Below are 6367 nucleotides of genomic sequence, written 5' to 3'. Positions count from 1 at the left end.
TTTACATCTATGTTCATCAGTGATATTGGTCTGTAGTTTTCTTTTTTTGTGACATCTTTGTCTGTTTTTTTTTTTTTTTTTTTTACCGTATTGATAGTCTTTATTAAAATATTTTTTTCTAAACCAGTTTCTCATCTCAGAGATACTAACATTATTATTATTATTATTATTTTTTTTTTTTTAACATCTTTATTGAAGTATAATTGCCTTACAATGGTGTGTTAGCTTCTGCTTTATAACAAAGTGAATCAGTTATACATATACAATATGTTCCCATTTCTCTTCCCTCTTGCATCTCCCTCCCTCCCACCCTCCCCATCCCATCCCTCTAGGTGGTCACAAAGCACCGAGCTGATCTCCCTGTGCTATGCGGCTGCTTCCCACTAGTTATCTATTTTACATTTGGTAGTGTATATATGTCCATGACACTCTCTTACCCTGTCACATCTCACCCCACCCCCTCCCCATATCCTCAAGTCCATTCTCTAGTAGGTCTGTGTCTTTATTCCCGTCTTGCCACTAGGTTCTTCATGGCCTTTTTTTTTTTTTTTTTTTTTTTTTTCCCCTTAGATTCCGTATATATGTGTTAGCATACTGTATTTGTTTTTCTCTTTCTGACTTACTTCACTCTGTATGACAGACTCTAACTCCATCCACCTCATTACATCTTTGTCTGGTTTTGGTATCAGGGTGATGGTGGCCTCGTAGAATGAGTTTGGTAGTGTTCCTGCCTCTGCTATATTTTGGAAGAGTTTGAGAAAGATAGGTGTTAGCTCTTCTCTAAATGTTTGATAGAATTCACCTGTGAAGCCATCTAGTCCCAGGCTTTTGTTTGTTGGAAGATTTTAAATCACAGTTTCCATTTCAGTGCTTGTGCTTGGTCTGTACATATTTTCTATTTCTTCCTGGTTCAGTCTTGTAAGGTTGTACTTTTCTAGGAATTTGTCCATTTCTTCCAGGTTGTCCATTTTATTGGCATATAGTTGCTGGTAGTAGTCTTTCATGATTCTTTGTATTTCTGCAGTGTCAGTTGTTACTTCCGCTTTTCATTTCTAGTTCTGCTGATCTGAGTCTTCTCCATTTTTTTACTTGATGAGCCTGGCTGATGGTTCATCAATTTAGTTTATCTTCTCAGAGAACCAGCTTTTAGTTTTATTGATCTTTGCTATTGTTTCCTTCATTTCTTTTCCATTTATTTCTGATCTGATCTTTATGATTTCTTTCCTTCTGCTAACTTTGGAGGTTTTTTGTTCTTCTTTCTCTAATTGCTTTAGGTGTAAGGTTCGGTTGTTTATTTGAGATGTTTCTTGTTTCTTGAGGTAGGATTGTATTGCTACAAACTTCCCTTTTAGAACTGCTTTTGCTGCATCCCATAGGTTTTAGGTCGTCATGTTTTCATTGTCATTTGTTTCTAGGTATTTTCTGATTTCCTCTTTGATTTCTTCAGTGATCTCTGGGTTATTTAGTAACATATTGTTTAGCCTCCATGTGTTTGTATTTTTTACAGTTTTTTTTTTTTTCTGTAATTGATATCTAGTCTCATAGCATTGTGGTCGGAAAGATACTTGATATGATTTCAATTTTCTTAAAATTACTGAGGCTTGATTTGTGACCCAAGATATGATCTGTTCTGGAGAATATACCATGAGCAATTGAGAAGAAAGTGTATTCTGTTGTTTTTGGATGGAATGTCCTAAAAATATCAATTAAGTCCATCTGGTCTAATGTGTCATTTAAAGCTTGTGTTTCCTTATTTATCTCAATTTGGATGATCTGCCCATTGGTGAAAGTGAGGTGTTAAAGTCCCCTACTATGATTGTGTTACTGTCAGTTTCCCCTTTTATGGCTGTTAGCATTTGCCTTATGTATTGAGGTGCTCCTATGTTGGGTGCATAAAGATTTACAATTGTTATATCTTCTTGGATTGATCCCTTGATCATTATGTAGTGTCCTTCTTTGTCTATTGTAATAGTCTTTATTTTAAAGTCTATTTTGTCTGATATGAGAATTGCTACTCCAGCTTTCTTTTGATTTCCATTTGCATGGAATATCTTTTTCCATCCCCTCACTTTCAGTCTGTATGTGTGTCTCTAGGTCTGAAGTGGGTCTCTTGTAGACAGCATATATATGGGTCTTGTTTTTGTATCCATTCAGCCAGTCTATGTCTTTTGGTTGGAGCATTTAATCCATTTACATTTAAGGTAATTATCAATATGTATGTTCTTATTACCATTTTCTTAATTGTTTTGTGTTTGTTTTTGTAGGTCTTTTCCTTCTCTTGTGTTTCCTGCCTAGAGAATTTCCTTCAGCATTTGTTGTAAAGCTGGTTTGGTGGTGCTGAATTCTCTTAACTTTTGCTTGTCTATAAAGCTTTTGATTTCTCCATCACGTCTGAATGAGGTCCTTGCTGGGTAGAGTAATCTTGTTTGTAGCTTTTTCCCTTTCATCCCTTTAAATATGTCCTGCCACTCCCTTCTGGCTTGCAGAGTTTCTGCTGAAAGATCAGCTGTTAACCTTATGGGGATTCCCTTTTATGTTATTTGTTGCTTTTCCCATGCTGCTTTTAACATCTTCTTTTGTATTTAATTTTGATAGCTTGATTAATATTTGTCTTGGCATGTTTCTCCTTGGATCTTTCCTGTATGGGATTCTCTGCACTCCCTGCACTTGATTGACCTTTTCCTTTCCCATGTTAGGGAAGTTTTCAACTATAATCTCTTCAAATATTTTCTCAGACCCTTTCTTTTTCTCTTCTTCTTCTGGGACCCCTATAATTCGAATGTTGGTGTGTTTAATGTTGTCTCAGAGGTCTCTGAGGCTGTCCTCAATTCTTTTCGTTCTTTTTTCTTTATTCTACTGTGCAGCAGTTATTTCCACTATTTTATCCTCCAGGTCACTTATCCGTTCTTCTGCCTCAGTTATTCTGCCATTGATCCCTTCTAGAGAATTTTTAATTTCATTTATTGTGTTGTTCATCATTGCTTGTTTGTTCTTTAGTTCTTCTAGGTCCTTGTTAAACGTTTCTTGTATTTTCTCCATTCTATTTCTGAGATTTTGCATCATCTTTACTATCATTACTCTGAATTCTTTTTCAGGTAGCCTGCTATTTCCTCTTCATTTGTTTGGTCTGGTTGGTTTTTACCTTGTTCCTTCATCTGCTCTGTGTTTCTGTGTCTTCTCATATTGTTTAACTTACTGTGTTTGGGGTCTCCTTTTCACAGGCTCCAAGTTCTTAGTTCCTGTTTATTTTGGTGTCTGCCCCCAGTGGCTAAGGTTGGTTCAGTTGGTTGTGTAGGCTTCCATGTGGAGGGGACTGGTGCCTGTGTTCTGGTAGGTGGGGCTGGATCTTGTCCTTCTGGTGGGCAGGGCCACATCTGGTGGTGTGTTTTGGGGTGTCTATGAACTTCGTATGACTTTATGCATCCTCTCTGCTGATGGGTGCGGTTGTGTTCCTGTCTTGCTAGTTGTTTGGCATGGGGCATCTAGCACTGGAGCTTGCTGGCCATTGGGTTGAGCTGGGTCTAAGTGTTGAGACAGAGATCTCTGGAAGAGCTCTTGCTGATTGATATTATGTGGGGCTGGGATGTCTCTGTGGGTCCAGTGTTCTGGATTGGCTCTCCCACCTTGGAGGGTGAGGCCCAACACCCGGCTGGTGCACCAAGACCCTGCCAGTCACATGACTCAGAAGAAAAGGAAGAAAATAAAAGAAAACCAAAAAAAACCCAAGAACAAACAGGTAGAACCCCAAACCAAATGGTAAAATGAAACTAAATGGACAAAATCACAGAAACATACACATACACACTTATAAAAAGGGAAAACAAACAAACAAAAAAACTAAAAAAAAAAGAAGAAAAGGAACAAACAGAATCCTAGGAAAATGGTAAAAGTAAACCTAAACAGACAAAATCACATAAAGAAACATACACATACACACTCACAAAAAGAGAAAAAAGGAAAAAAATAAAATAAATAAATAAATAAATAATCAAAATATAAAAGGAAGAGAGCAACCAAAGCAATAAACAGATCCACTAATAAAAACTGGTTAATAATTATTTGAATATCAAATCACTTGACGTTCTCATTGTCAATAGTATGGCAGGTTGTCTGGCTAGAATGCTTCTAAACTGAGATAATATTCCTATGATGTCTGCATATAAAAAGGTATCCTTATTTTGTTTGTGGAAAGCATATATATATCCATCTTATTCAAAAGTGCTAGCAATGTGGACAAAAATAGATAAAATTGAAAGAGGATAGTAACATAATATCCCTGTTTAACATATTTGGAAGTTCTCTGTTTACCCCTCTGTAAAGAGACCATTCCTGCCAATGCTGAGCCAAGGGAGTACTACGACATAAATTCTAGATAAGCATCATTAATCAGAGATCTATGCTGTTTAGGTTGATGCTGAGTCCTGTCCAAAATATCAAAGCCAAGAAGATAAAATATAGCATATGTAAAAGTGGAATAACATGGCAATATTCCCAGTACAGTGACTGGTACATAATAGAACTTCAATAAATGTCCTTTTATTTGTATAGTGAGTCATTAAAATGAATAATATACATGACAGTACCTGATATATATATATTATTCTATATATAGAATATAAATTATATATTTTATACACTAATACCTAATGCTTTTAATATATTACAGTACATTATATATGCATTATATATTATTCATATATTTATAAAATATAAAATATATGTATACATAAATAATATATTCTATATATTATATAGAGAATTTAATAAATCATTTTAAGCCATCAAAAAATCACCAAATAATTAGCAAAGCAAGACAATTACAATACAATCCAACACATTCAATAACATTTTTTTGTACTGTAAATATTTTTTATTTTCAATTAATCATAAATTTTAGTCATAAATTAGGTTATAAATTAAAATTATAAAATAAAGATTAAATTAAAATATATTAAAGGGAAAAGATTATACATAAATTAATCATAAATTCTAATGCTGTCTAAAATGAACATGGATTTTTCTCTGTAATAAAAATAAAACAGAAAAATGTTTATAAAGTGAACAATCACAGAGTTCTAAAATTACTGAAAAAACATTTCAAAGTTTCAGATTTCTTCCTGTATCTACATGTTATTGTCTCATGCTAGTACTTGGATACATTGGGATCCTTATTTTCATGACAGCAGTGATTGGCCTGAACTTTTGGGGTGAGTATGGAGTCTTTATATTTTCACTTTCAGAAAAAAAAAATTGATCTTTAATTCCTTTTAATATCAAGATAAGCTCCACACTGTAGCTCAATATTGGTAAATTAAACTGGCCAGTCATATATGTCATATTATAAAGTTATTTTTAAATTAAGAAAAATTAAGAAACACTCAAATATAAAATTAACATTTATTCCATATCTCTTCTTATGAAGAACCTCCAGTAAAAGATTGACATTTTATAAAAAATTAATGATGTATTTTTACAAAAACTATGTGCTCACTGGTATCACTCTGAGAGACAATTGTTTGAAAGTACCTGCACTTTTTTTTTCTGAAGTAGTATTTAATGTGTGTATTCTATAGTTGTTCTTTTTGAAACAATCAGACTAATTCATGGTTTCTAAAACTTTCTTTCTCTTGAAACCATAGTTCTTGAAAATATAGGGCTTGATCATTCTCTTTGAGAAAGATGCTATTGAGAGAAAACCAATAAAATTTAACACATTGATGAAATATTAGTAGGGACAATATTCTTTCCTGTTGATATTTTTATTCTAATAAGTTAGTGGCAATTTTAATATTCATGTTTCTATTAAGTTTGTGCTTGTACTTTGACCAGTTTAAAAATATTTTCCATGCTTCCAGTTCAAAACAAAGTATTGACAATAAATATTTACATACACTCCTTCCCAAGATTTTATATTAGAATAGTAAAAAAAATAATAATAACAAAATAGAATAAATTAATAGCACAGAATGAAAGGGAAGAAAACTCTAAAGAAAATGAAAAGCTGATGGAATAGTGCTATTGGATAAATCAATGGAGAGAACCACAGTTCAGAGAAAGGGTGATAGATAGCTACAGTCTGGATGAAAGCCCTTCCTCACAGCCAAACCCAGGCAGGACACCACTTTCAGAGCTAAGAGTACAGAGTGTAAAGAGAAGTCTAAAGCAAAGTAATTAATGGAAAGACGTTAAGGAATGCTCTTTTAGACTAGTGTCTCGACAACCCCTTACTCCACTTACACTGTGGCATTTGCCACCCTATTGCATCAAAAACAAACAGACAAACAAACAAAAATGCTCTTAAAACATATATATATATGTCTATATATATATATAAAACTAGATACATAAGCTAGGGCTCCTCTTTTGT

Source organism: Balaenoptera physalus (assembly GCF_965194825.1).
Source record: "Balaenoptera physalus genome assembly, chromosome: 13".
NCBI classification, from domain to species: Eukaryota; Metazoa; Chordata; class Mammalia; order Artiodactyla; family Balaenopteridae; genus Balaenoptera; species Balaenoptera physalus.
Note: the sequence above shows the minus strand (reverse complement) of the source record.